Source organism: Spermophilus citellus (assembly GCF_964194105.1).
Source record: "Spermophilus citellus genome assembly, chromosome: 5".
In the NCBI taxonomy this organism is placed as follows: Eukaryota; Metazoa; Chordata; class Mammalia; order Rodentia; family Sciuridae; genus Spermophilus; species Spermophilus citellus.
The window spans coordinates 45,244,244-45,266,979 of record NC_138186.1 but is presented as its reverse complement, the minus strand read 5'-3'; the positions used below and the strand labels follow the sequence as shown (position 1 = coordinate 45,266,979).

The 22,736-nt window shown below is 34.1% G+C and overlaps 2 protein-coding genes and 2 pseudogenes across 6 annotated transcripts in view; 2 read left to right on the top strand and 2 right to left on the bottom strand.

Moving 5' to 3' along the window:
* Positions 1-6,144, top strand: part of LOC308649362 (spermatogenesis-associated protein 1-like) — a 51,778-nt pseudogene extending 45,634 nt beyond the window's left edge. The window contains exons 4-6 of the transcript in view: positions 1,874-2,052; positions 3,617-3,715; positions 6,048-6,144. The product of the transcript in view is annotated as a spermatogenesis-associated protein 1-like (transcript). The remainder of the gene's footprint in view (positions 1-1,873; positions 2,053-3,616; positions 3,716-6,047) is intronic.
* LOC308650243 (MHC class I polypeptide-related sequence B-like) overlaps positions 1-22,736 on the bottom strand; it is a 601,646-nt gene that overhangs the window by 162,239 nt on the left and 416,671 nt on the right. The window lies entirely within an intron of this gene.
* LOC308650241 (MHC class I polypeptide-related sequence B-like) overlaps positions 1-22,736 on the top strand; it is a 167,606-nt gene that overhangs the window by 78,881 nt on the left and 65,989 nt on the right. The gene's annotated exons all lie outside the window — the stretch shown is intronic.
* On the bottom strand, positions 7,779-22,652 carry LOC308650246 (di-N-acetylchitobiase-like; annotated as a pseudogene). The gene is made up of 7 exons (XR_014024421.1): positions 22,189-22,652; positions 18,530-18,668; positions 17,474-17,682; positions 13,107-13,249; positions 11,482-11,579; positions 11,043-11,204; positions 7,779-8,063 (listed from the first exon to the last, which is right to left on the bottom strand). The product of XR_014024421.1 is annotated as a di-N-acetylchitobiase-like (transcript).

Here is a 22,736-nt window from a genome sequence, read left to right as displayed (position 1 = left end):
ATTATTGACAATGTCAGGAGATATTTCCTAACTGCCTCATAATGTTAAGTTGTTATCCTGGAAGTGGTGGCAGTGACTCAGTCTTGTACTGTTGTTAAGAGTGATTTTATCAGACAGGTTTGAACAACGGACTAGAAATCACAGGACCTGAATTCTAATATAAGATCAATCTTTCACTTAGGCAAATTATTTCTCCTCTTTGTGCCTCTCATTCTTTCTATAAAATGGGAAGATCAGTTAGTTTCTTCTTCAAGAGTAATGTTTCAAGATAAAAAGGTGTATGAACCATCAAATATTCAGTGAACCTACTGTGTGCCTGACATTGGCTTAAACATTGAAGATATAACAGTGAACAAAACAGACATGGCCCTGCTCTTAAGGAACTTGATTCCAAATGGTAGGAAAAAGACAATAAGCAAATAATTAAGATAATATCAGTTACTGGTCAGACTTGAAAAGTCAATTAAAAAGAGCATAGTAAAGAGTGATGTGGCATGGGAAAGATGTTTTAGTTACATTTTCAGGGAGGGCATCTCTGAGGAGATATCATTAGTATTTGAGTAATAAATAGGCAGGCATATAAAGAAATAGGAGGAAAACAAGATGAATTGAATGAACACTGAATATCAAGGTCCAGGGATAAGAATAACCTCATGATATCAAGGTTCTGAAATAAGGCCAGTGTGGGTGTAGCATGATAAATAAGGAAGAATGTAGAGGGAAAGAAAAATCAGAAAGTTCAGCAATGAGAAGACAGGCCAATTCAGAGTTTGGAATTTATTCCAAGTAAGGTGGGAAACCATTGGTGAATTTTAAGCTAGGGATTTACATGATTTAAAAATATATATTTTAGGGGCTAAAGATCTAGCTCAATGGTAGAAAGCAAGACCATGGGTTCAAGACTTAGCACTGCAAAAAATAAATAAAATGACTGCTATATAATAAAGCCTTTAGAGGGGCAAGAATGAAAGAGACAGAAAAGAAATACCCATTAGGAAGACAATGCAGCTTTCTTGACAAAAGATAGAGTTTTGAGTAGAGATGTAGCATTGAAGAATGTGGAATATCCCAGATGTTGGAAATATTTTGGCAGTAGTGCCAGTAGAACTTGCTGACAAATTGGATAACAGGGCATGGAGAAAAATAGCTAAAATCTAGAGGCAAAGTTTCAAACACCTATATAACTGTCATCAAATTGCCTTATAATGTAGAACTTTTTAATTTGGAATTTTCATTTTGACGCTCATATAAAAGAAACAAGCATATGAATATTCTGGTACACTAGTATACTGGTTGTGATCTTCTTAAGTTTGTAGTTCGTCTCACATTCGTATCAAGGTGATTTTCTAAGCTGGTAGTGTTTAGTTTCTGATTTTCTCTCTGTCCTATAGAATTTTAGACAAATATTTGGAATAATTTTAATAAATAAAAAATCCAAATCAGCTATTTACACAAAACGTAAGTCATTGTGGGGGCTGAAAAATTTTTAAAAAAATTTTTAAATATGTCCTTTATTTTATTGTTTTAATTATATAAATAACATTTCAAATAAGATTATGGAAACAAATAATTAAAATAAATTTATGTATTTTGGTATAGAAATGAATATAGCATTTTTAAGAAACAATGTTTAAAGGAGAACTTGTTTGTAGTTTCTAGATCTGTCATTATTTTATTGTACTTATAGGTACTTTCTTCTATTATCCAACAAACATTTCTCCCTTAGCTCTAACATACTAAGCATATCAGAGATGGAGAAGAAGAGGAGGAAAATAATTTAAGTTGACATTAAGGCTAGGGTTCTTTCTACATTGAAAAGTTTTACCCTTTAATCATACTCAGTCTTTGTGTGTTTTTTGTTTGTTTTTTGTAGCTTTTGATGCTTGGAAGAAAAAATACTTGGAAACAAAAAAAGTCACAGCATCACTGGAAGAGGTTTTAACAAAACTTCGAGATGATTTGGAACTCTATTATAAAAAACTGCTCATGCAACTTGAAGCCAGGGAGATCAAGATGAGACCAAAGAATCTGGCAAATATCACAGACTCTAAGGTACTAAATGTGTCCCACTTCCACAATTACATTTATGATTGCTCATATTATTGTATTTAGGATGCTTTGGGCTACAGGTAACAAAACTTTAACTTAAATTTTCTCTGTAACAAAATTCATGGGCTGGGGATGTGGCTCAAGTGGTAGCGCGCTCGCCTGGCACGTGTGCACCGGGTTCGATCCTAAGCACCACATACAAACAAAGATATTGTGTCTGCCGAAAACTAAAAAATAAATAAATAAATATTAAAAAATTTAAAAAAAATTCATGACCTCATGTAATAGGAGGAGAGCTGCTATGGAGATATAGTCAGCATATTAAAAATGTTTTTAAAGAGTCTACATGCTTCTGATATTTCCTCCCTATTACTTTTAGTGTTGGCTTCATCATTAGACTGCTTTTTCTAATAGTAGCAATAGTGTTGCCAATGACAAGTAGAGCTATCTATCTTCAGAACAGGAGAGAATTCTGAACCACAGAATATATAAACCTTGAAACAAACAAGTCTAACTGTGGTTCAATAATAATTGTCAAGGAGTACTATGCATTGCCTTAGACTAATAGGGCCATGTTTCTTGATTCCATGGCAAAGAGATAATTACCTGATAAAGTAGGGTAAAGAAAAAAACAGTATTTACTATACTGCTTTTTCTTGGACTTTAAAAATACTTTAATGAAATTTTGACCAATTCATTTTTCTTGAAATAGTCTTGAATCTTACTTAGATCAGATATGAAATTTATTATTGAGTAATTCTACCATATAATTAACTAACAGACAAAAAATTCCAGGTCATTTAACAATTTATTTTTGTTAGATTGATCATATTTACCCAAATGATTTTAAAATATGTTAATTATGATTAAGAGTAAGAATTTAACTTCAGGGATGATAAAATATTAAAAGTTTACTATTTTTGACAAATTTAATATAACATCCAAAATAGGCTTAAATAATTATTTGGCCATATTAGTAGACTTTTTTTTTAAGCACAGCTGATACTTTATCTTACAATTTTATCAAGTTCAACATGTTTAAATTCTTAAATAATTTCATTAGTGAAGATCACTATACCTCACAAACTTTTTGGACAAAGTGACCAAAAAGTCTTATTTTAACTAGATTTTTTTGTATTAAAATGTTTTTATATAAAATATGTGTCCCATTTATTAAATATTTTTAAATAATTCCAATCTGATTCAGCTAACAAAGGCATTATTGTCAATTTCTAAATTCATGCTAGTATCTTCAATCTAGCTTATTCATTACTTAGTAATAGTTATCAGTTTCTATGGTGCTAATTTAATGGTAATTTTTGTAAATATCTGTTTTTTAAATAGCAAATGATACAACAATGATAGAAGAGAACGTAGTTCCTAAAGTGCAAGAAATAAATAGAAAGTAACAAGTAATATATTCTAAAACAATAAGTTTATTTTATGGAAATACTTTATTATGATGATTTTTTTCTTTTGTTACTTATCAGTTCACAGTATAAAATGCCTTGTATTAAAATATACAGATGCTATGCTAAATAAATGTGTCTTTCTATCTCTCACACAGAATAACCTTATAATCCAGATCACTGAAGTACAGCATGCAATTGACCAACTTAAAAGAAAATTGGATACTGATAAAATGAAACTCATCATAGAAGTTAAGGTAATTTATATATCTCTTAATCATATTATAACATTCATCTTGAAATAACACTAAAATATTTTGGTGTTTTAACTTTGTGTTGATAGTAAAAGAATAGTCAGAATTTACTTTTTTAAAGTTTTATTATTTAACAATAAATAGCATGAATGAAAATCTATGTTTTTTTAAAAGATGTAGGTTATAGCAAGGCCAAAGGAAAATATAATAAAATTTTACTATAGTCAGTTTAGTCTCAAAAAAATATATTAAAGATAGTTTTCCTATATTAGAGTCATTCATAAATAAGTCTTGACAAACTTCTGACCTCTCCTCTGAAATCCCATTCAATTTCTTCCCCTCTACTTGGGGAATTATCTCATTCTCTCCAGTTATTTTCATATATATTTTTTATTTGTTTTTACTATGAATCTTAGTAAAACTAGACGATAAGTTCTTTCAGGACTGTGCCTTCATTCATTTTGTTTCTTCCATAGGACATTGTATATAGTAGATATTTAATAAAGGATTGTGATAAAAACTGTGATTATCACATCACAGGAATAATTTCAGAATATAGATGTCTTTAAAAGCTCTTTTGTTGAACACAAAACAGAGAATTTCATACACATTCAAACAAGTTATAATCCACAGAACAGGAAAATAAGAATGATAATTATAGGAATGCCTTCCATTCACTCTTTATCAGAAAGCTTTATAACACAGAATAATGACCCCTTCTAGATTTATGACTGTCCAACAGAACTTTCTGTGGTGATAGAGATGTTCTGTATCTCACCATCCAATATGATAGCCACTAGCCACTTAGGATATTGAGCCTTGAAATGCTTGTGTGACAGAGGAACTGAATTTTAAATTTTATTAAACTTTAGTTGATTTAAATAGCTACAAATGACACCTATCTACTACACTGGATAGTGTACTTCTAGATTCTTTTTGCTTAGAGGCACTCTTGAGTTTAAGTCCTGGTTCAGCACTAAGAAGCTTAAAAGTTAAAAAAGAGAAGAAAAAAAAGATCAAAGGACAATTTTTAACAAACTATGAAGTAAACATTCATATACAACCTAGACTCAAAAACAGTGAAGGAAAACCGTGTGTTTACTCAGTATATGAGAGAGAAAGCCAAGATGGAAATTTGTACACTGAAAGATAGTTGGGTGAGTAGAAAGGATAATTAAAATGCCCCCAGAGCCTTCAGTTATGACTCCCCAATGTTCTTTTCTTCTGGAAAGCATGCTTAGATCCTACCTTCTTTGAACATGTTAACCCTATAAACATCACATATGCTTTGCATGTAAATAATATAAAATTAATAAAGACAAATGAAGAAGAAAAATAAACAAAAACTCCAAAATACAAAAACCCCTTAATTCCTAGAGAACAAAGTTTTCAGCTTACAGACTATAAAATATTTCCTATTTAACCATAGTGCCTGATTGGCACGTTAACAGATACTATAATATTTACTGATTTCTGAATGAACTACCCAAAACATCCCTACCTATAACATTCAGAACTAAGGGACAGAAATCTAGCCTAAGTCTGTTGCAACCATATTTATTCAAGATAGTATAGCATAAGTAGTGTTTCTTGAAGTTTAATGTGCTATCACCTGGAAAGGTCGTTTTAAAAGGAAGCATCTGGCTCTCTAGGACTGGGAGAAGCCTGAGATTCTTCATCCCTAACAAGCTTGCAGATAATGCTAATGGTGTTTGTCCACCAACAGTACCTGGAATAGCAAGGCCTCTGGTCCCAGGTGGCTGTGCCACTTTTTAACTTTATACCTTGAGCAAGATACTTAGTTTCCTTGAGTCTCAAGTTTGAATTTATTTCATTTTATAATAAATAATAGTATGTGCCTCAAGAAAAATTTGAAAAAAATCAAAGGATTAGTACATTTAGAAGAGTGCTTAGCACAGAGTAAAAACTTTTATTAAATTTCTTAAATATCTGTTTAGTTCCTAAGGACTAGGAATTAAGGGTTTTTTGTATTTCTGAGTTTTTGTTTTTCTACTATTTTCTTTACCCATTAATAGCAACAGATTTTTGAAGCTTAAGAAAAAAATAAAATTCCTTCTCACCTTATTTAGGCCAGTTCAGTTGTATTATCTGTATATACTAATAAATGAAATTATCTCATAGCATATCTAGTTATATAAGCATAGTTATTAAACAGGATTTATGACCTATGAATTTGCTGTAGTAATCCAGAGGGAATAAAGGCATGGAAGGCAAATGAGAAAAGGCAGTCAAAACAGTTACAAAATTGACAATTCTGATCTACTCCTAGAAGGGTACAATGAAGTTGAGTTTTGAGAGGTAATTATTTTTATAGATGAGAAAACAAGCAGCTTCAGACTTACGAACACTGAAAGCTGAAATGGCACAGAAGAAAACCAATACATCTTTACAATCTCAATCAGGTATGTTAATTTAACTTATTTGTTGAAAACTTTCAATATTTATTTGAACAGATTAAACCTTGTTCTCCTTGTAGTACATTATATAAATATTAATGTATCAGTTTAAAAATAAATTTTTAAAAAATCCTAAGATTTATCTCTCTTTACTTTTCATGTGGGTATTACAAAGTGTTTCAGGAAATACTAGATGTAGCATAAAGCTAAACAGTTGATGTTTACTTTTGAAGATTTCAAGTCTATTACCTATTATTTTGCAGTACTATATTTTATAAATTTAAAATTACTTTTTGTTGTTAATGATAAAATTTAAGAGCTAATATAACTAAAATCTAATTTCAAAGAAAATGCATTTTAATAAATACTATGTATTTACATAGAAAGATTAAATTTGCTCATTAAATCTTGACTAAAAGCAATTGTATCAGAAAAGTGATAGAAATTAATATCTAAGAATTTTTATTAACTCATTTTAAAATATAAATTTAAAATAATTTAGAAATGTGGAGATTCTTTTAGAAACATGAAGTAATTTAATACATAATAGGTTAATTTTATTCTGTAATAAACAACTTATAGGAAGGAAAAGTAATATTGTAAAAGATGGTTGAGTCATCATTTATTTCAATTTGGAAGGGATGATGTGCTGGAAAGACAGGATTAATATAAATCTAGAGTTCCAGGATGCAAAATTCTAATCTCTATTCACAGGAACCAGTGCAGCACAATGTAGTTCTTAATTACCTTATGAAAGAAAACGGATTTCTTTATGTTTAGGAAAGTCCTCTGCATAAAATTAATCTTTTAGAAAAAGGAACTAGTTGAGAACTCAACATCTTTAGATAATTAAAAGTAAAATGCAGATGCAGAAAAAGAAATTTTTAACCTTGAAAACTAGCCAAGAAATAAATTCTACATGTTCATAAATTAAGGTATCTGAATAATTGGAAGTGCAAATAATAGTGACTAGAGTCAAGTTCAATACCATTATTCCTACTGTAAAAACATTCTGCACATAAGCCTCATAAAAATAATTGGTTTGGAAAATATTAAGTAGCTCTAATTTACTAATTCACAATATTACTGTTATCTTCTGTTTTGTATTTTGTGAGTACATTTAATTCTTAGTATTTCTTTTTTTTTCTTTATTCACTGTCAGGAAGTTGACATTATTTCAGATACCTCAGAGAATATGAGTATGTACTATATCGAATCAGAAAACAGAAAAATTATGTTCATTATTTTGATGAACCTAAACAGAAGACACTGAATTCCATGTTTAAAATTTATTGGAAAAAAAGTACAAAACAAACTGCTTCTCAAAGGCTATGTTTTTAAAACTCTATTCTAAGCAAACAATTCCTACTTCAAGTTATACATATTTTTAAAACTAGCATTGACTCATATTTTTAATATTGGGGTAAAATTAGCATAATAAAATTTTGAAAGCAATTTTTCCTAATTATAATGTTGAAACACACTAAAGAGGAAGATTTAACATGTAAGTTTGATTTGTTTCATGCCTTTAGGTTTCTGGGTATTTAAGATTTTTCTTTCTTTCTTTCAAATTCCATCAAACCATTTCTTTATTCTTTATCTGTTTTTTTTTTCAGTATATTAGTAACTAAATATATAGCAACATAACAAAAATGCATGTATTTTTTAATCTCTTCAGGAAACAGATCTATTTATACAGATAATTTTTAAATCTTCAGAGTTTAACAAGATGTTTTTCTCTGTCACAGCTTTGGCTTTAAGACTTTCCACATTTCTTCAGTTTGCTGTTTGGCTACAGCATCTTTTGAGTAGTCAAGACAGTTTGCATTCCACATGCCGATGCCCAGTAAACCATAGTTTTGTATATATGCTGCCTTCAGAGAAATGCTCTGAGGGTTATCATACCACACTTGATGAAAATATCCAGCAGGATCCTACACAAATAAATTAAAATGGAAACTTAAGGTATTTAGTACAGTAAAAGGGAAAAAGTTTTCTTAAATTATTCAAAAAGCAAATTATTCAAAAAGGAAACATGAAAACTTCACAGCACAATACTTTCCTGCTTTATTATTCCATGGTTCTATATCTGCTATTTCCTAGAGATTATTGTTTTTTTTTTTTTTTTAAAGAGAGAGTGAGGAGAGAGAGAGAGAGAATTTTTTTTAATAATTATTTTTTTTTATTTTGGCGGACACAACATCTTTGTATGTGGTGCTGAGGATCGAACCCGGGCCGCACGCATGCCAGGCGAGCGCGCTACCGCTTGAGCCACATCCCCAGCCCCATCCTAGAGATTATTGTTTATGGCACTTTTAACAACAAAGATTATACAAATGAGTCTCCTAATGTAGACTATTTAAGGTCCTTCTCATGTTCTAAGATTCTCTCCTTGATCTGATGCAATGATTGTCAACCAAGATGTATATCTGAATCATTGTAAAGGTTTTAAAAATATAGATCCTGGGGCTGTGGGTATTGGCCAGTGATAGAGCACTTGCCTAGCATGTGCAAAGCCCTGCATTCAATCCCCACCTCTACAAAACCCCAGATTTCTGGGCCCCATACCATGAGAAATCTATTGAATCAAAATCCTCCAGCAATGGTGCTGAGATGTATATTTGTTTGTTTTGTGTATGTTCATTAGGTATTATGATATGCAGCTGAAGTTAGGGGGAACTACTGCTCTGGTCCTGTAAAACAAGCTTACATACATTTTTGTATTCCCTACAGTTCCTGGAAGTGTGCCTAGCTAGGAGCTTACCAGATGGGTTTTTTAAAAGATGAATCAGCCAAATCAAAAGGTAATGACGATGGAGGAGGAAAGTACCCACTTCTCCTGGTTGTACAGAATGGATTCTAAGAGACTGTTAGGCATGACTTAATAGGTAATTTAACACAGGCCCAAATAAGAATCATTAATTAGATTCTGATCTTATACTCACACTCTCTCCCTCTCTCTCTTTGGTACTGGGGGTTGAACCTAGGGGTTCAATCAACCACTGAGCCACATCCCCAGCCCTTTTTATATTTTATTTAAGAAAGAGGGTTTCACTAGTTTCTTAGGGCCTCACTAAGTTGCTGAGGCTGGCTTTGAACTCACAATCTTCCTGCCTCAGACTTCCAAACTGCTAGGATTATAGGCATGCGCCACTGTGCCCAGCCTGATCTTATACTCTCGAGTTCTACTCTGTGTAGTTCTCTCTCAGGAAGCACATAAGCTACTGGATAAGAGATAGAGGATGCCAGGGGCAGTGGCACACACCTATAATCCCACTGGCTCAGGAGGCTGAGGCAGGAGGGTTGCGAGTTCAAAGCCAGCCTTAGCAAAAAGCGAGGTAGCTAAGCAATTCAGTGAGAGCCTGTCTCTAAATAAAAATTCAAAATAGGACTGGGGATAGGGCTCAGTGGTCAAGCGCCCCTGAGTTCAATCCCTGGTACCCACCTCAAAAAAAAAAAAAAAAAAGATAGAGGAAAAAGGAAAGGAGCAGACCTAGGCAAAAGAGTAAAGAAAGGAGAAAAAAGATATGAGGTAAAAATAGACCTGGGACTAAGAGTAACTTACTAATATTTATATTCCTCTGGGAAACTGCAATTGTGAATAAATGCCAACCAATTTTTATCTATGGTAGTACTTCTGGAGTTAGAATGTTCTCCTAAGATGACTAATTTGAAGGTTATTGATAACTTGGTAAATTAATAAGTATAGTAGATTCATTACATACAAGCATATTGCATCCTAAATCTTGTATCTATCCTTTAATATTTTTAGGTTCTAAACAAAGCCATACATGCTGTAGTAACAGTTGTTATTCACCATCAAAGGACAGCTTGCAAAACCTGCACCTAAATATGAAAAATCTTTGAAGATTCAGGGATAAACCCAAAGATATAATTTTGAATTTGCAGCCATCCTACTTAGTACTTTGAGCTTTTTTGATAGTTAATGAGAAATTTCAAATGTCTCAAAATAGTGAAGGAAGGAAGGGCAAATTGATTGATTTAGGCCTGGTTAAAGCATAAAGTCCTTCCAGAATATTGAGTCCAAACGAAGCTGCTAGGGCTGAAACAGCAGAAGAAAGCAGAATGAATTCTTTTCACACAACAGAAACTTGACTTTGATTACAGAATTTTATAATAAAAAAGAGGAACAAAACAATTATAACTGGATTGTTTTCTTAAATACAATTAAATGGCCTTCAAGGGTCATCAAAACGTTTTCTGAATTCTATAACTTCAAAAATGTGTTCTAGTTGGAAAATGGGTACCAAAACACAGAGTTAAGGAATAAATTCTGGTGCTCTGCAGCATAGAAAGATGACTATAGATCACAGTAACCTATTATATAATGTGTGGAGATCTAAAAGAGATGAGTTCAAAGGATCCAAACAAAGAGTCTCATCAGAATCTTTAGGTTACTTTGAAAATGTAGGCTTCCACAGTTTAGTAACCTATTTTGGCCCAAAGCCCTTTCAAAAGCAAATTTTGTAACATTATTGTCAACTGTTAAGAAGTCATATTTGTAAGATGCATGTTTTTATAGCATCATCTAAATTGAGTGGCAAAGCAGAGTACTGCTCTGCCAGAAAACTAAAGTTCCTGATTACACAGATTCAAAGTCAAGTTTACATGTAAACAGTAGTTTTTATGTTGTACTCTAAAACTGATGGAAATTCTTACACCAAATGTCTAATTATAAAAATATATAGTTATACAGAGGGGCTGGGGTTACAACTCAGTGGTAGAGAGCTTGCCTAGCACATATGAGGCACTGGGTTTGATCCTCAGCACCACATATAAATAAATAAACTAAAGGTATTGTGTCCATCTACAAACTTAAAGAATTTAGAAATATGTATATAGGTATATGAAAATTAACAGAATAAATGTTCAAAACTTGTAAAAAGTCTTACTTTGTAGTTATAATAAGGAGCCATCTGTTCTTTATTCCATTGGCTTCCAGAAATAGAACTATTTATTTACTTCATGATCGTTTTATAGGGCACCTGATATCCTGCAGCATCACTACAAGGAGCGCCCCGGAAAGGGACTTTTGCAATGGTACAAACATGATCCTAGAAATGAAAAAATATTCATGTTATAGATTATCAAACAAAGCTATTTATTATAAATAAAACATATGCAACAAAAAGAAAACTGACCATACAGAATAAAAGTTAAAGAAATTTCGTTATGAGATGAAAATGTATGACATTCAGAAGCTTCCATGTGATTAAATAATTTAAAATAAATGTTTAAGTTTTCAATATATTTTCAATATATTCTTAATGAAACAAAAGAGGCTCTAAATATATAATTGGAAAAAATGAATAACAAATGACTTGTTCTTACCTCAGAAAGATTCAGGCAGGTATAATCATAACCATACCAAGGAATACCCATCACAAGTTTCTTAGGGTTAATGCCCATCTTGATATAGTCTCTATACCCTAGTCAAGGAGAGAGAGAAAAAATATCTATTAATATGTTCATAGAAGCCATGCAACCACCCACAATCTAAGTTCATAAAAACATTTATGCAAAATACTAATAGTGTTTCTCTAATATTATAAAATTAATCCCTTAAGAATTATAAATCCATATCTTGCTTTATACCCATTTCTTTTTGAATCAAAGAAGGCAAACTTCACAAAATCTAACTGCAGAAAGAATGATTCACTACAGGAAAATATGCTGATGTTATCTGTTCACTGCTAAGATATGTTAAGTTTGATGTTATAGATTCTAAAGTTTCATAAAATTTCTATAAATCTTAAGCTTTCTGGCAGTAATGCGCTCAGAATTTCTTATAAAAAGCGCAAGCATTCCATGTTTACAATATCCTTTAAGTATCCTAGCAATAGCCTGGGTAAAGAAATGTTTCTTATTCTATAGTAAATAATCTGTACTTGTAGGAAGCAAAAAGAAAAATAATGAACAAATTCTAGTACATCAATCATTTTCTTGCCTGATGCTATAGAGATACTTCCAGACTGTCTAGAATGTTGAGCTACATAAATTTATTGCTTTTCAGAGCCTTTAATATTTACTCTGTCCTTAAATCCCAAAGAAGGGTAGGATATGTTTCATTTCCCAAACACTTGAAAAAGAGCAGTATAGTGAAACATTGTTTGAGAATCCCAGATTACTTTGTAATTTTAACAGAAAAAGGGGTTATTTTTCAAATTTAAATAGTATATGCTTATGATCAGACTATTCTATTCAAATTAGATTACATTAAAATCAGGCTGGCTTCTAAGATTTTGACCTCTGTATGAAAAGAAAAAAAATTACTTATAAATTAACAACTAAATCTCAATACCAACTATCCTAGCAATTTCAGTTGAGTACAAAAGATAGCTTTCTTTTATTCTACTGATTGATGGAATACAAACCAATCCAACTTTGTAAAGGATAATTCAAAGACAATATCATGTGAACAACAGTTCAGAAGTACTCATAATTCTTTCAGGAATATAATTTTTATGTATTATAATAATAAGATAAATCAATCCTATTAATTATAAATGGTATGTACCCATATTATAACTGTCTTTGATGTTAAATTACTTAACAATTATTTTAACAAAAGTATCCTGTCATATTCTAGATAATCTTCTTCATGTGGTTTCATGACAAGCTTATTGGACTTTTAAATCACAACTGTAGAATTCTTAATAGTTGTGAGACCATTAGAACTAACTCCTTTCATCTCATCTATAATGGAGGGTTAATGGTAATATATCTATCTCACAAGGTTAGGACAATTCTTAGAAGACTTAAGTGAAAACTTTGAAACTTTAAAACTTTTTGTAAAGACTAAATCTCTCTGGATTAAATGATCTTTATATGTTTCAAGCAAGCTTTACAAATAGAAAGGGTACATAAATAACTAAGAATTTCTGAAATATAGGTATATAAAGCACAAAGTTCTGGAATTAATGTTACTAATAAATGACCATGTCATGGATTCTTACCGGTTACTGTCTGATTATAGGGAGCATTGGCTGCTGCAATACATTCTGACCACGAACAGAAAGTCACAAGCATCTGCAATTCCAGTGTAATTATAACACCTTCTGTCTATGTTTTTTGGAGACCAAGCTACATCAAAGGTTACCTGTGGAAAAACACATATGTCATTTTATGTACCATGATCAAACATGCACATTACACCAGATGTTTTTTTTTAATTATTCTCCTGTCTCATGCTACCCAAGAAAAAAGAACTGCTTTTATCATATATGAATATAGGATTTGACACTCATAGAAATAGAAGAGTTCTACAAAATATGTCCTTTTTACTACACTGGATTGGTCTAGACATGTATTTGGATATACAATGATCGGAACTGGTGCACTGTATAGATAAGGAGATTTAAATCCAAATGTCTTCAGAAGCTGGGCTAATACAAGTGATTGAAAGAAGCAGGTTTAATGGCAATAGGGTGTGGTAGGACTACTGAACAATTAGAGAGTAAAAGCACACTAAAAAAATTTAGATACAAAAGTTGTTAGCATAGCCTAACTGCATTTGAGCCCATGAGTCACAATTACCTTATATGGTAGGTTAGACCCATTATTATTACATTTAGAAATTAGTGAATGGTTTGTCACACAAGTATAAATTAATCAACTCAAAATGTTGAACAAAGAATTTAAATGGTCTTATTTTATGGAAATATTCAAAATAAAATGAGTGATATATTATCTTTCATTTTGAATAGTGAGCCAGCATTCAATAAGGATGTCTCTTTAAAATATCTGTTTATCGATTTATAGTAGAGGGGGTGGAGAGAGAGAAGGGGAGGGGAGGGGAGAGGAGGGGAGGGGGGATAGTGGAGAATGGGATAGACAGCAGAATACATCAGTCACTAGAAAGGCAATTTGTAAATCAATGGAAATGTAACTGATGTGACACAGCAATCTGTATAGGGGTAAAAATGGGAGTTCATAACCCACTTGAATCAATCTGTGAAATATGGTATATTAAGAACTATGTAATGTTTTGAACAACCAACAATAAAATAAAAAAAAATAAGCAAACAAAAAAAAATCTGTTTATTACTTTAACCAAGTATTAATTTTATGTTAATGTGTATAAATGTTCAATATTATCACTAAAAGTTGTTTTTTTCTTAATTAGGCATTCAGTAAACACTTATTGATTAACTTAAAAAATTGAAATACTTTAGGTATTTTTTATGCTTTGGCATAACTCATTTCAAGACTTTCTCAAAGCTCTAAGTCTTCTCAAAGCTTTAATTCATATTAAAGAAGGCTGTGCTTTACAAGTATAAGCTTTCCCCAATAGTTCTACCACAAAATAGCTTATGAAGTGAAATTTGTACATACTGGACCCTACTTTTTTACTACCTCCTATTTCAAAACAAAAACTGATAGTAAAACAGATAAAATAAATGACTACCTCTAAGCAGATAAAAATCTTCTGAATACTAAGTATATTCACCTGAATTTCCTGTTACAATTAACCTTCTATTTTTGCGGAAGTAGTATTAGCATATTAGACAAGAAATCAAAAGACTTGGGTTCTATACAGTCTTGGTCCTGTTATAATTTGGTCTTTGCCACTGCTAAGTCACTTAAGATATCTGAGTTTGTTTTCTCACCTATAAAAATGAGGGCATAAAAACTCTTCAAAGGCATTTCTAGCTCTTCATTCCATGACAACGATATTGTGAACTTAAATCATCAATCTTTCCTCCAAACTTATTTCCCACTCCAGATTCTATTTTTATCTTTTTTTCTTTTCTTTTCTTTTCTTATCATCAGTTTAAGAACCTTTTTTTGGCAGTGGAAGATACTGGAGATTGAACTCAGAGGCACTGAGCCACATGCCCAGCCCTGTTTTGTATTTTATTTAGAGACAGGGTCTCAACTGAGTTGCTTAGCACCTCACTTTTGCTGAGGCTGACTTTGAACTCGTGATCCTCCTGCCTCAGCCTCCTGAGCCACTGGGATTACAGGCATGCGCAACCACACCCAACTTGGTTTAAGAACTTTTGAGCCATCTTCTGACTCTTTTCCTTCCTTCATACCCCAAATCTAATATCATATTATTTGAGTGGCCTCTCACAGTTGTTCTGCCCTTCCTTGTTCTTAATTAACTCAACAAAAATTTATTGAATATTTGCAGAATGTTAGTGATCTCTCATCCCAATCCAAAATGTAAACTTCAAGTTCCTAGATAATTGTAACAGTACTTATCTAGTCTTCCTTCTCCTCTAGTTTTATATACTATTATAGAATAATCTCCCCAAACACACTTCTACCCATATAACCTTTTCCATACAGAATAAAATGCACATTCTTCAGTCTAATATTCTGGATCTTTATAATATGGACTACCTTTTCAACTGTACCTCCAACTAATTCACCTAGTATAAACTTGACATAGCAGTCCAAATTGTTTTACTTACCCCTCAAACATGGAAATAGATTTTCCTATGTAAAGTCTTTGCTCAACCTCTTTGATCTTGCCTTTTCACTACAGCTTAATCAGAAATGGCAAATAGGTGGTTACCAATTCTAACCTATTAGTAACAACTATTTAGAGAAATAAGGAAACTTTTCTGAGACCAAAACTTATGAGGAACAAAAGGTATAGTGCCCTATATGCCAGGCATATTGTTGATTGTACTCATCTGAAAAGCTAAATTCCAAATATGCCCTACTTTTATAAAATCATAGAGCTGTCAGTACCCATATCATTTATTATTTTCCAGTGATTCTCAAATTCTTAATGATAAACTACACCAGAATCACCTAGGGCACTTGGTAAAAACGCAATTCCCCAAGACAAGAACTATTGAATCAATCTCAGGAAATTTACTACTATTTACTATTTATTATTTTTTGAGACAGAGTCTCACTAAGTTGTTTAGGGCCTCAGTTAACTGCTGAGGCTGGCCTAATACTTGTGATCGTCCTACCCTCAGTCTCCCAAGTTGCTGGAATTACAGGCATGTATCACCCTGCCCACCTAATCTCAGGAAATTTTAAACAAGCACTTACAGTTGATTTTGAGACCAGTTTAGGAACATAGAATTTACAATATTCTGTTATGGAATAAACATACATGAATTAGTTCTGCATCTGTGGATTCTGCCAAGCACAGATTAAAAATATTTTTTAAATTATATACAAGTCTGTACATACATGTATAGACTTTTTCTTGTCCTCATTCCCTAAGTAATAGAGTAATAAAATCTATGTATGTAGCATTTACATTGTATTAGGTATTATAAATAATGTAGAGATGATTTAAAGTATGCAGAAGTTTGTACATGGGTTTTATGCAAATATACCATTTTATGTATGGGACTTGAGCATCTGCAGATTTTAGTATTCACAGGGTATCCTGGAAACAATCTTCCATTGTCTAACCTAGTAGTTCTTAATTATAATCACCTATGAAACTTTTTTTAAAATTATGGATTTTGGACTTACCCAAAACCTTCTGAATAGTAAGTTTTGGGAGTGAGTCTCCAGTATATATGTGTGTGCACATCCAAGTGTTTATTCTTTTTTAAGACCCCTGGTTATGTTGATATGTGGCCAGGATTGAGAATCGGTGATCTGGAGCCACATTATCTTGTTACTACACATTGCCTGGCAAAATACCTGTGCTATGATCTGCTCTAATCATGCTCATTATGGAAATGGGGATGTATACTGCCTATTGTCATAGCTCCTATGAGTTCTATGGAATAAGTCCTTTGAGCTTTATTGTACCTTGACTACTTCACAAGTAAATCAGACTATGGAGCAAGGGAGACATTTTCCCAGAACTACCTCAACCCTTAGGCACCAGCTGTTTCTATCCTGCACTGGTTAAAGCCAGGTAGAACCTCCCTGATTCTTATTGCCCATTGCCTATCCAATATCCATACCCCCACTGCAAGGCAAGCAGGTAGAGTAATCCCAATGTTGTATTTTGGTTTGAATAGAGACCACTTAGTACTGTAAAATTCCTTAAATAATAAAATTAATACTTCCATGCTGGGTGTGGTGGTATATGCCTGTAATCCCAGTGGCTTGGGAGACAGGAGGATTGCAAGTTCAAAGCTAGCCTCAGCAAAAGTGAAGTTCCAAGCAACTCAGTGAGACCCTGTCTCTAAATACAAAATAGGGCTGGGGATGTGGCTCAGTGGTCGAGTGCCCCTAAGTTCAATCCCTAGTACCAAAAAAAAAATTTTTTTTTTAGAAAATAGGTGACAAAATTCAAAATTCTTTCCCATTCCATCACTATAAACATTATATTAGTCATACTTTCATTTTTAGAGGAAAATATGGAGTTTCCAAAAAATAAATGAAAGTTTACCTGTGATCCCTCAATTTCACGATGGAAAGAGTTTGTGGTTTCTTTGACTAATGCTGTTAATGCATCATATTCGGGTGATAAACAAGTAACTTCTTGCTCTATATCTATATTAATTCCATCCATATATTGTGTTTTGGCCAAATCCAGTTTTTGAGCTATCCAGGATGTTCTGAAAGTAGGGTCAATGATATCCTTTATGGATACATCTCCTGTGAAAGAAATAGACATCTTTTGTGTGTGTGTATATATATATGTGTGTGTGTGTGTGTGTGTGTGTGTGTGTGTGTGTGCATGTGTGTGTGTTTCACAGTTCAGTGCTATTTATTTCACAAACCCATTTTCAAAGAAATCAAAGTTTCTTTAAAACATCTCATTATTTTGGAATACTAAGCCCTAATCTAAGTTTTCCAAATGGAGAAATCATGTACTAAAATGACATAAAGCTATTTCTCGCTAATATCCAAAATAACTATTACAAATAAAATTCCCAAACTAGAAGCAGAAATTTTGGCGTATTACTAACTAAAAGTCAACATGCTAATTTGGCAGTCATGCTTTACTCAAAACCATGAAGTAGTTTATTTAATTCTTTAAAAACATCTGTATTTGTGAAATGGAGTTAGTAGTATGTAAGATTAATTTTAAAGTTTGAAAAAAATAGATAAACAGAAAAAAGGAATTTTTAAAAATACTATGAATTAAACCCAGGGGTACCCTATCATAGAGTTACATCTCTACCCCTTTTTATTTTTTAAGGTAGGGTCTTACTAAATTGCTGAGGCTGGCCTGAACTTGTGATCCTCCTGCCTCAGTCTCCCAAGTAGCTGGGATTACAGGTATGTACCCAACTGAAAAAAAAATTATATATATATATATATATATATATATATATATATATATATATATATCCCCTTTTTTCAGTCGGGTATACATATATATGTATATATGTATGTATATATATATTTTTTTCCTAGTAAGAACTATAACAAATGATAGGTAAATTTACTAACTGGCTAAACACTTATATCTGGTTAAAAAAAAACACAAAACACATACCTTTCAGAACTACTCTGGCTCCTTTTGAATGAGCATAACACATAAGTTCTGAGTCATATTTTCCAAAAACTGCCACAGTTGTAATCTGTGACCAGTCATAAGATTTCCAAGTTTTCCCTCCAACATCAAATACAAATACCTGCCAGAAAAACCAGGGATAAGCACCATCATTTAAATCAAGAATATCATGATAACCACCCAAAATAATATTAAATATCACAGTATACCAAGCATTATATCAGGCACTGAGGGTCCAAGAGTGAAAAATATATAAGGGTCCCAGTGTAATTGGTGGCAGAGTAATTAGCCAGGTCTGGAAAGTGGAGGACAGGCCAGGAAGAAATAGTGCATGTGACAAGGTCTGGAGGCAGAAAGAGCATAATGGTTGGGTAACTATTTAGTGTGGCCATGCCTAGAGTTTAGAAAGAGAACATAGAAAAGAACCAGAGTGTGGTAGGTAGGGGTTCAGTCATGAAGAGACTTGTAAGTCATGTGGAAAAGTTGGTACTTATTGTGAGTAAAAGGAAGAGAATAGTAAGTTTTTAAAATGAGAAAGTACTCACTTTAGAAAAATCCCTTGAGCTGAAGTGGGAAATGGATTAAAGAGGGGCCAAAGCTGGAGGCATAATAGAGAAGCTCTTGCATGAATCTATGCAAGAGATGATGTGGATGGAGCACTGGAGATGAGTGAGGTAATTGAACAGATCTGGGAGAATTAGAGGCGGCTAATTAACAGGGCTTTGTGACTAATGGAATGAGCAAGGCAAGGGAAAGGAGTTTGATAATACTCAGGTTTCTGGCTGCTACTGATGAAGCCATAGTTACTGCATTTGTTACTATATTTTTTTGATGAGGGTGACTTCTTAGAATACTATTACAGTTCAATCCTAAGAGCTGATGCTGTGTTTCTCCAGTATTTCCCTCCCATCTAATTGTAGAAGCTCTGAAGTTTTACTAATCATGTTTGTTTTATCCCAAGGTACTGATTCAGCAAATATTTACTGAATTTCAATACAATGGGAGGGTGGTATTTTGCAAGGCACTAGGGATATAGTGGTTAACAAGACATACCAGGTCCATTGGGAGTTAATCAGTTACAACAATACTCCTGCCCTTAAACAAATACACGAAGTCATAACACTATATTAAAGGGGAAATTCCCAGATGGGGAGGACTAAAATCTGTGGAATGACAAGGGAGGAAGGTTCTAATGGACAAAAAAAAAAAAAAAAAAAAAAAAAAAAAGCATTCTCAGATGAGGGAACAAGAAATCCAAAGTCCCTACACTTCAGAAGGATTTTGAGACTCTGAAAGTGAGATAATCATGTAGAACACAGAAACCTTCACTTTATGTGGAATCACAACTGGGATATTTGGCAAGATCATGTAGATTTTAGACCACAGAATTTTGGATTATAACCTAGGACAGATGGGAATCCATTAGTTTGAAGCAGAGGAGGGGCATAAGATTTGCTCTAAAAAGAGATTGACGATGGAAGCTATTGTGAGAATGGATGTGGGAGAGGCCCAGGGGAACATCAACTATAAAAGTTAGAAATCTCTTAATTTTCTCAACCCCCCCCCCTTTTTTTTTTTAACTTTTCAGAAGTATCTTTGTACAACTCACTTTTCTGCTAAGCAACAGCACAATGAAATAATAAAAATTACAAAATGTGCAACTGAATGGCTCATTGTCTTTGGACTCATTTCTATCAAAACATCCCAATTCTGATAGTTAAGGCTGAATTTGTTTTTTAAAAAAAACTATTGAGAAAAAATAAGTTAACATAAGTTCAATCTATTGGGGGAAAAAACTCTTGAGGGGCTGGGGTTGTGGCTCAGAAGTAAAGTGCTCACCTAGCATGCGTGAGGCACTGGGTTCAATACTCAGCACCACATAAAAAAAATATTGTGTCCTCCTATAACTAAAAAAATAAATATTTAAAGAAACTATTGAGAGCCTGTGATATAATAGAAATTCTTAAAAAATTAATAATTGGATGAACCAATGGGAAAGCCACAGGAGTGGGATTTAGGCTAGGAATGAATGCTTAGTATGCACAGGCCTTGCATTCAATTCCCAGCCCTCAACTCCCCCCAGTTACATATAATTTATTATATATAATCAATTGTGGGAGGAAGCCACATAATCTAGACTTCCTACTTGAATTAAAAAAAAGCCAATAAAGGATCCATTTACTATGAACATACAAATAATACATAATTTTGCTTCTTTATAAAACTGATTTCTTAAAATACCCACAAACACTACATGGCCCAAGTATTGTAATCTACAAAAAAAATTGGACTGTTAAACAAAAACCGCTTAATTGGCTCGTCATTCAGCTGAAACAGCTCCAGTGCCTCAAATTCCCACTTAAGCAAAGTGCAAACCAGTGTAAACAGTAAAAGGAAATAAACTTAACCAATCAGTAACCAACTAACCTCTAAGCAGGGACTTTCCACCAGATCATACCCATATAGACAAATACCTACCCAGAGCCACTCAAGTAATTACTTTGTTTCCATGTTAAGCAGATAATAGCCAGCCTTACACTTTGGACCTCTCTGAGCTTTTTATGGTTTGAGTGCTACCAAGAATCATGAATTGTTCTTTGCTATTTAATTGGTCTAAAATTTTTGTTTCAGGAAGATGTTAAGTTTCCACACTAGGTAGGCTCTCCAAAATACTTTCACCAATTCTATTTCTTTTCCTAAAGTATGTATATGTACTTTTTAAAATTGGCATTTAAATGCCCCTGCCTCAAAATTAATAAACTAATTTAAGAGACAGGAATTGTTTCTATTTCTACAAACAAGGATTCTTTGGACTAAATTTTCTGATCTCCTTGCCTCCAATTCCTGCCAGTCATCAAACTCCGAATGGTTTTCATATTGCTTCGGAAAGGGTGTTTGCCAGAAGCCTTATAAACTGTTAGATTTGGCCGGGCGGGGTGTCACAGGACTGTAATCCCAGCAGCTGAAGAGGCTGAGGTAGGAGGATCATGAGCTCAAAGCCAGCGGTAACAATTTAGGGAGGCCTGAAGCAACTCAGCTAGGCCCTGTCTCTAAATAAAATATTTAAAAGGCCGGGGGATGTGACACAATGGTTAAACGCCCCTGGGTTCAATCCCCAGTACCAAAAAAATAAACAGGCTGGTGTGCTATAAAATAAATTTCTTGGTGGTGTGGGGGTGCTTTTATAAAGGGCTAATAAGTATAAAAAATAAAGGTAAGGAGGAGAACATCCTGCCTTCCAATGTACTGTTGGAGTGCTAAAATTCTCCATACTAAATCCTCTTTCTCTTGGAAACCAAGAAATGGATCATCTTATCACCCTACTCTCCTTGTGTATACACCCCGGTGCTGCCCCAGGAAGCAGAGCAGGATGATGAAAGGAGTGGGCCAGCTGAGGATCTGAACACTTGCCCACCCAGGCAGCCGCTTAGCCTGTGAGACTTGGAAGCAGTTCCTCAACCTGTCTGCGCCCAAGTTTCCTCATCCATAAATTGTAAGCAATCCGTAAACAGGACAGCCTTCGGCGAGTGGTCAAAGTAAGTGTCAGCACCACCACCACCTCTAGGTAGGGCTCCGTCCCACTTTAACTTCTCTCCGGGCTTTGAGGGCCAGACCCGGAAGCGCAGAAAAGTGACGCTGACCTCAAAGTCCGGGCGGTGTTGGATCGGGCTGCAGAGCTCGGGCTCCGAGCACTGGCAGTGGGTCCCCGCCGCGAGCAGCGGCGCCAGCGCCAGCAAGAGCAGCAGAGCGAGCCTCGGGTCGCCGCGGGGCGCGCGAGCGAGGAGGCGCGGGCGCCGGAGCTGGGGCCACGACATACCAGCTGGGGAGCGCGGCCCGCTAGGCGCGGAGCGGGGTCGGCGCTCGACTACCGGCGTTGGGACGGTGCCTGGCCGCGGCCCTATGAATGTGCGCTGGCGCGGGGCCGGGAACGTCCCCGCAGCCTGTCGGCGTCCAGTAGGCACGCCTAGCGCGCTGGTGGCTGAGCCGGATAAATACCCGCTCCGAGGCTCGTTCCAGCGAGTGGCACGCGGATCTGTGTCGCGGTTGTTTGGTGCTCCTTGTGGAGTCTAAGGACAGAGAAAGACCCCAAAATTGAGAAGTAGGGTGTCTTTGAAGCTGATGACGCAGCAATATAGATGCAGTGGCCAGAAAGATTGCTGTGGTTGGGGTAAGTGCTGAGTTAGGGTAG